General features: G+C 45.2%; 1 non-coding gene across 1 annotated transcript; it reads left to right on the forward strand.

The window, feature by feature from the left end:
* The first annotated feature begins 6,736 nt into the window (after nucleotides 1-6,736).
* Nucleotides 6,737-6,843, forward strand: LOC148801415 (small nucleolar RNA R71). Its single transcript, XR_016084898.1, has one exon. It is a non-coding gene; the product is annotated as a small nucleolar RNA R71 (small nucleolar RNA).
* Nucleotides 6,844-8,671: the final 1,828 nt, after the last annotated feature.

The raw sequence follows: 8,671 nt of genomic DNA on the forward strand, positions 1-8,671 counted from the left end.
GAAGAGAGAATTCTGCACCCTGCGAATATTCTCTTGCCGCCTCCTTGTTCTTGCCGCCCTGTTTGCCAGTTCGATCTCCAGTTGTGGGAGAAGTCAAGATTTGATCTTGACATCAGTTCTTTGAGAAAGAATTGATAGGAAACTTTGCTCACGTAACATCCTGCTGATTCTTGCAAAGGACAGAGTTCTTGGAGAAGAACACTGCTAATTCTGCTCCATCCTGCACTGCGCCATCTTTAGTGGGAGCAGTCTTTGGATCCTTCCTTGGGCGTGAACACCTTCGTTGGGAGATACTATTTCTCCGTATCAGGTATAATCCTCTCTTACTCCTTTTGATTCAGATCTGGTTCAGTTTATGGTTCAAGAATGATCCTTGAAAATATGATTTTCTAAAATAGGGAATGCGATTCCCAGTTGAAGGGAGAGAAAAATTTTTGAAATTCGCCACCTTATTCCACAATCTTTGGGCATCCATACGATGGATCTCTCATCCCTTCAAAGGGCTCAATTGTTCGGGGATCGGTGGGGTCAGCTTACTTGGCAGTGTGACTTAGCATGTGCATGTGTAGTGTGCACGGTGGTCATGGGCGCGCCTCTGGGTCGAAGATGTAGCTTAAAAGTAGACTTTCATTGCTTTTGGGCCTACTGCTAGTACATCCTGAGGTTCCCGAGTTCCAACTCATCGGTATTGGTCGACCTTTGAGGTCTTCAAGTCTATAAGTACCTGGTCCGAGGACTCTGGTGGCCCTATACGGCCCTTCCAGTTCAATTTGAGCTTTCCTTCTCCTGGTGTGGGTACAATGACTTTGTGCAGAACGAAGTTGCCTATCTTGAATTCGCGTCTTCTTACCTTAGAATTGTAATGTCGTGCTATCTTCTGTTGTTGTGCAACCATCTTCACATGTACTCGGTTCTGAGCTTCTTCTACTAGGTCCAACTCTGCGCGTAGATCTTCGTCATTCTGTCCCTCGTCAAAGAGCTTATTCCGAAGGGTTGGGGAACCTATCTCCACAGGGATTATGGCCTCGTTCCCATAGGTCAGACAAAAAGGGGTCTCTCCAGTGGCAGTTCACGGGGTCATCCTGTAAGCCCAGAGAATGCTCGATAGCTCTTCAACCCACCTTCCCTTGGCCTGATCTTGACGTGTTTTCAGGTCGTGTAGTAGGATGCGGTTGGTTAGCTCAGTCCGGCCGTTGCTCTGAGGTCGGTGTACTGTGATAGTCCAGTGATCGATCCTTAGGTTTTCACAGAGGGCCTCAAACTTCTTGTCAGTGAACTATTTTCCGTTGTTTGTGATGAGCACGCACGGGATACCGAAGCGATAGATGATTCCCTACCAAAGGAAGTTCCAAGCATTGTGGGCGGTGATGCATGCCAGGGCTTCGGCTTCTACCCACTTCGTGAAATAGTCCACTGCTATGAGAACGAACTTCTTCTGTGCAACCACGGTGAGGAAGGAGCCGGGGATGTCCATTCCCCATTGGGCAAATGGCCATGGGCTGGCGATCGGTCTCAAAGGGGCCGCAGGCTGGTGATATAGATTAGAGTGACGTTGGCAGCTATCGCACTTCCAAACTAACTAGGCGGCATCCTGCTTCATCGTCGGCCAGAAAAACCCCTGTTGGAGCGCCTTATGGGCTAGTGTGCGCGTGTTGGGGTGATCTTCGCAAATGCCCTCATGTATTTCCCTAAGGACATAGTCTGCCTCGGCTGGGGGGAGGCACTTCAAGTAGGGAAGCGTGTGGGAATGGCAATAGAGTTGACCCTCTATCAGGCAATACCTGCCTGCTATGTGTTGGAGTCTTTTCGCTTCTACTCAATCCTCCGGGGAGTTTCCCTCTCGAAGATACTCGATTATGGGGTCCATCCAAGATGAGCCATGTTGCATTGGAAGGATGAGGATGACTGATGGTGCGATGCTCAGCTGGGCCAACGTGTTTAACTGGACAGTTGAGTCAAGGTCGGTTTGCGACGAGCTGGCGAGCTTTGAAAGGGCGTCGGCTTGAGCATTCTCGGCTCGAGTGATCTGTTGGATGTCGAAGTGCTCGAGCTACTGAATGAGCTCCTGCACCTTTTGTAGGTAGCTCGCCATAGAGGAAGTCCGAGCCCCGAGCTGGCCGTGGATTTGGTTGACGACTAGCTGAGAGTCGCTAAAGGCCTCGATTTGTCGTGTCCCGATGTCTAAAGCAAGGCGGAGCCCAGCAATCAGGGCCTCATACTCTGCCTCATTGTTGGACGCTTTGTACTCAAACCTGAGGGCATGTTCAAATGCTATGTCATCCGGGCTGAGGAGGATAAGGTCGGCACTGCTGCCCTGCTGGTTTGATGAGCCATCAACATGGAGGGTCCATACTGGAGGCAGTGGGGCCGGTTCCTCCATGATAAATGTACATTCTGCGATGAAATCTGCCAAGGCCTGGGCTTTGATCACCAGCCGGGGTGCGTATTCAATGTCGAATTCACTCAGCTCCACGCTCCACTTGACTAGGCGGCCCGACACTTCCGGTCTTTGTAGCACCTGCTTGAGAGGTTGGCTGGTGAGTACTTGAACGCTGTGGGCCTGGAAGTAGAGTCTAAGTTTTCTAGCTATGGTGACGAGGGCCAGAACCAACTTTTCGAGATTGGAGTACCAGGACTCTGCGCCGCTGAGGACCTTGCTAGTGTAGTAGATCGTCCTCTATACCTGGTCCTCTTCTTTGACCAATATTGAGTTGACGACCTCATCCCCAACCGAGAGGTAGAGCAATAGCTCATTTCTTGGGCTCAACTTAGTCAGGAGGGGTGGCGAGCTCAGGTACTGCTTTAGTTCTGGGAAAGACTGCTCACACTTTTTTGTCCAATAGAAGTCCTTTGGCCGTTTGAGTGCTTTGAAAAAGGGGAGGCACCGGTCCGCGGACTTGGACATAAACCTGCCATGGGTGGCTATTCTCCCGATAAGTCGTTGCATTTCTTTGTGGGTCTGGGGGGATGGCATGTCAAGAATGGCTTTTATTTTCTCTGGATTTGCTTCGATTCCTCTCTATGTTACCATAAACCCTAGAAACTTGTCGGAGCCAACCCCGAAGGTGCACTTGGTTGGGTTTAACCTCATCTTGTACTAAGTGTATCAAAGACTTCATGGAGGTCGGCCAAGTGGTGTTCGGCCTTTTTGCTCTTAACGAGCATATCGTCGACATATGCCTCCACGTTCCTATCGAGTTGTTCTTTGAATACCGCGTTCACCAGCCGCTGATAGGTGGCGCTGGCATTTTTGAGAACAATGGGCATTATATTGTAGTAGTACAGGCCGCAAATAGTGATAAAGTCCATTTGCTCTTGGTTGTCCAGGTCCATCCAGATCTGGTTGTAGCCCGAGAAGGCGTCAATGAAGCTTAGGAGCTCATGTCCTGCTATTGCATTGACGAGCTGGTCAATCCTTGGTAGGGGAAAGCTGTCTTTGCGACAAGCCTTATTTAGGTCGGTAAAGTCGATGTAGATTCTCCACTTTCCGTTGGCCTTCTTCACCATCACTACGTTGGCCAGCCAATCGGAGTATTTGACTTCCCTAATAAAGTCGGCGTCGAGCAACTTCTGTACTTCATCAGCGATTAATTGCCACCGCTCTATGTTGAAGTTTCACTTATTCTACTTCATAGGTCGGTAACGGGAGTTGATGTTCAACCGATGTGTGATAACTTCGGGATCGATTCGAAGCATGTCCTCTACCGACCAAGCAAATACATCGGCATTATTCCTCAGTAATCAAACAAGCTCCTCTTAGAGGTGGTCGCCTAGCAGGGAGCCAACTTGAACCGTCCTTTCGGGATCTTCCTCAAATAGGGGGACCTGAACAAGGTCTTCCACGGGTCGGCTGCGCTATGCCTTTACTTTGTCACGCAAGTCATATGCTTCCGCCATCAATGTCTCGGTCGCTGGACGTGGTCTTCAGCAGGATAACCGATAGCAATGTCACGTTGTTTTCTGGTATCCGTGCACCACCCCCATGCCATACTGAAGGGATGGGATATCCATCACATGGACGCCCAAATATTTCGGAATGGATTGGGCGAATTTCAAAAATTTCTCCCATCTTTGCAGGGAATCGAATTCCCTATTTTTAGAAAAACATGTTTTTCAAGGATCAATCTTGAATCAAGAACCAAACCAGATCTGAACCAAAAGGAGTAGGAGGGAGGATGTACCTGATACGGAGAAACAATATCTCTCAATGGAGGTGTTCATGCCCAAGGAATGATCCAAAATCTGCTCCCACTGAAGATGGCGCAGTGCAGGATGGAGCAGAATCAACAATGTTCTTCCAAAAGAACTTGACCCTTCGCAAGAATCAACTGGATGGCTTGTGAGTACAGCTCCAACCAATCTTTTCCCAAAAGATTGGAATCAAGATCAGATCTTGATTTCTCCCAAGAACTGGAGATCGAACTGAGGATAATGGTGGCGACAATAAGGAGGTGACAAGAGAGTATTCGCAGGGTGCAGAATTCTCTCTTCTTGTGATTTTCAGCTCTGAAGAGAATTGAATATCAATCACTAACAGTTACCGCCCCTTTCTCCTTTCATAATCTTAAAGGGATTAGCTCCTAATCCCATTAGGAGTTGCTAATCCAAATCATATTTGGATTAGAAGTCCCTTTAAGTGATAAGGGATAACCCTTATCTTATCTGCAGATCAGATCAGCCATCTCCTAATCTAATTAGGAGGCTTCCAGATCTAAATCTCATTTAGATCTTGGACTCTCTAAGTGGATAGGGTCTAGGCCCAATCCTATCAGGTGATCCATCTCAGAATTCGCCCCTTTTAATTGACTAATCAAATCAGCCCAGTTCGAAATGGGCTTAAGGCCCATTTAAGGTTATGTACTCACTTAGCCTTCCAAACTGTTGCCCAGTTGGGCTTCCTTGTATGGCATGGGACCCAAACATTGATCTACACATCAGCCACATGGGTTCAGCCCAGCCTTTGTTACAAGGCCTGGCCGAATACACTGTTATGGACAGTGCACCCCCTGAAACCGATCTTATGGGCTCTATGGGCCCAACACTTACCCTAAGTGGTCCCTGAGCCAGGCCACCTTGTAACACCCAGGGACTGTGGGCAGATGCAAGATTAGCCCATCAGGTATTATCCTCAATGGTCTTACACTTAACCTCTCAGCCCATAATGATCAAACACTGCCCGACAAGGGAGGATCTCTCCCTCGACTCCAAGGAACAGTGTTGTACTCTCTACTTACATGGATCCCGGGAATTAAAACCTTTTTGCAAATCATTTCGAAACCATAATATATATATATATATATATATATATATCTTTATATAAATATATTTTGCAAAACAAAATCTCAACAATTGAAATCGGCTGCCGACAGTCTTGGTTTCCATCAGAGAGAGTGCATCCCCGATCATTACCTTTGTCCGACAAAGGGGCTGATCCTGTCACTATAATCACCCACTCAGATGAATTCTCGGACTGTCCCAACATACCCAGGTTTTGACCCCCGCTAAGGATCTCACTGATTGGTACATCAAAGACAGCCCAATCCGACACCTAGTGTAGTATCATAATCGAGTCTAGGGGTAAAGTGTAACTTTCCAATTTTTCCCATCTATCTCCAAGGTCTAGGGCAATACTGCAAATTTGGTCCGGTTCAAAGGTTCTATTAATCCTACACTACTTGTGCTTCGGGTCTCACCCTGGTAGCTGAGACAAGCCACCCCAACAGTTGGCCACACACTAGTGTCAGCCTTGGTAGGATAAATCTCCCCAGACTTACCCAATGGCTGTGAACATTCTAAACTAACACAAGTCACATTAAGTGTCCAGTTTAAGGGTATTACACAGAAACACACCATAGGAACATGAATCAAATGTGTACTTTATTCATTTACAATAAATTCATAATGTACATCATTGGGAATGATGTCTTTCTCCTTTTCTTGATTCGACGATGCAAGGGCTGCCTTTGTTGGAGTCTCAACCTCTTTATCACTTCTCAAAACGATTGCACTTACATTTTCTTTTGGATTCACAACTGTTTGAGAGGGTAATTTCCCCGAACGTTGCGCCTCTAACCGATTAATTGCGGTCGCCATCTGGCCCATCTGATTTTCCAAACATTGGATACTAGCCCTTGTCTCCTGCTGAAATTGCAAAGTGTTAGTGGCAAGAGATTTGACAATATCCTCTAAAGACATACTTGAATTTGAAGTTTGGGTTGGCTGTTGTCTAGGGGGGTGCGGATGATATTGCTGGTAAGTCGGGCGGTTTTGCGGATTCCCAGAGCTAAGATTGGGATGATCCTTCCATCCCAGATTATACATGCTCGAATAGGGATCATATTTCCTATGCGGTTGCCCTGGAAAGCCACCTACCGCATTTACTTGCTCAACGAGCTCCTCTTGAATAGTTGGGCACATATCGGTTGGATGCCCTAATAACAAACATATCCCACAAGCCTTCACTGTTTGCGTGTTACCTACAGCCATTTGACGAACAAGAGAGGTCAGACTCACAATTTGTTGTTCAAGGGAAGAGATATTTACCACATTGGCATGTTTTGGTGGAGGGTCAAGTTTATAGCCAAACTGTTGGGAATTGGTTGCCATATTTGCAATCAGATTTCTCGCGGCCTCGGGAGTTTTATCCACTAAAGCTCCTCCACTAGCAGCATCAATCATGCTCCTACCAGTGGGTTGAAAACCCTCATAGAAATACTGGATAAGTAGCTGCTCGCTGATTTGATGATGGGGGCAGCTTGCACATAATTTTTTAAAACGTTCCCAGTATTCATGTAGGGACTCCCCGTTGTATTGCCTTACACTACAAATTTCTTTTCTGATGTTGGTCGCCCTTGAAGCTGGGAAGTAATTCTCTAAGAATAGCCTCTTCATCTCGTTGACGGGTTGTCAAAGCTCTCAAAATTAATACTAGTCCCACAATAAAATATTTGCAGTAAAAGTGGTTCTAGGTCAAATCCCACAGGGAGCAAATCAATAATCTCTTAGCTGAATGGTTAATGTAATTGAGTGGAAAATTTAATAACTAAAAATTAAAAGAATAAGAAAGCAATAACAAAATAAATGAACAAGAGAAAATCAGTCTTACCGAGTTCTGGTTCAAGGGTTCGGGTTGAATCGATTGGCCATCGATCCTAGGTACACTTCAGCATTCTCGCAATTCAAGCATTTAACCTTAGATTTATTAGGATAGCCATAATAAACCTTGTCTTTTCCTAATTCAGTTGACCAAACCCAGCATTCGATCAACACTTATCACCACTCAACTGGGTACGATAGCGTCCATGTTAAACAGTGATAGCATTAAGATTTGTGAAAAAAGTTAAACCAAAATAATAATAATTGAGATAGTTGCAATTACTGAATCTTGTTCCATCAATTCCTTTAGGTTGAACCATGTTAAAACATTGGTCAAAGGCTGTCACGAACAATTGACCCAAAAAGACATCAACCTAATTGCTACTTGTACCATTATTCGTGACAATTACAGATCATTGAAATCATGGATAGCAGTAGGAAAATCAACATTAATTCAGTTTGTCCAACTAATTAACATCAACATCCAATAAAGATATGCACAAGAATCAATGATTACTTGAATTAAAAAGCAAGAAAATAACTTAACTACAGAACCTCACAATGACACAATCGAACATCCCCCCTTGAATCAGAAAAAGAAGCTTAGCTGCTCATGATTTGTGCAATCTCCATGCTTTGCTTCTCCATGGCCGAACTGCTTTCTTAAGCTTTCTTGGTCTTCTTGATGATCTCTTGGATCTTGGAGTGAGTGATGCCAGAGCTGGTTCGCCCCCCTCTTTATATAGCCAAAGGAGAGGGCTGTTTTCCAACTCCTTCTAGGAGATCATCTTATCTTTAGGGAGTCTTGATCTTCTTTGAACTAATCCTATCCTATCTCTTATCTAATGATCTAATCTTAATCTCTCTAGGATTACATTCAAGACTTTAGATCTGATAAGACTCTCTCTTTAGAGATTACATTCGAGATTTGGACTCTTGACTCTTGAATTCGAGTTGGGCTGCTTTAAAACTTGGGCTGCTTCAAGGTACTTCTGCGAGGGGCTTATGTTGTGAAATGGGCCTGGCTGCGAACTTTCTCTGAATTCGAGTTCATTTTCGTACTCGATTCGGGCCGAATCTGTCAAAACCAAAAACAAAAAGTTGTGGGCCTTCCTTTTATCTTTCTAATGCTTCTTGAATTGTCCAATTCGGAGTCCGAAATTGAGAGTTAGGCCCAGATTACTGACTGTCGCCGAAACTATGCAAAATCACCCATTTTGCCATGTTTTCTTCCAATTGCCTTCTATATTGCCCTGGAGCAAAATACAAGAGTAATGAGTTCATTTAAGTGCTAAAATAATGTAAAAAGATGAAAATTAGGGGAAAAAAATAGGGTTCTTTTCAGTCTCATCAAATCCCCCCACACTTAAACTTTGCCCGTCCTCGGGCAAGGCAGAAACTCAAATAACACAAGAGAGACTAACTATTGATTTTCAATCTCTCTTTATCTCTACATGAGGCCTGCTTTGGTTCAGACTTGGTAACCTTCCCTCTTTCATCTCTTTCTCCCCTTCTTCTTGTCCAAGAGTGATCGCAAATCACCCATCCTCCTGGTCTAGGTTAAATCGATAGTCAA

This window comes from Nelumbo nucifera, chromosome 3, assembly GCF_055504915.1.
Source record: "Nelumbo nucifera cultivar China Antique chromosome 3, China Antique-T2T, whole genome shotgun sequence".
Classification (NCBI taxonomy): Eukaryota; Viridiplantae; Streptophyta; class Magnoliopsida; order Proteales; family Nelumbonaceae; genus Nelumbo; species Nelumbo nucifera.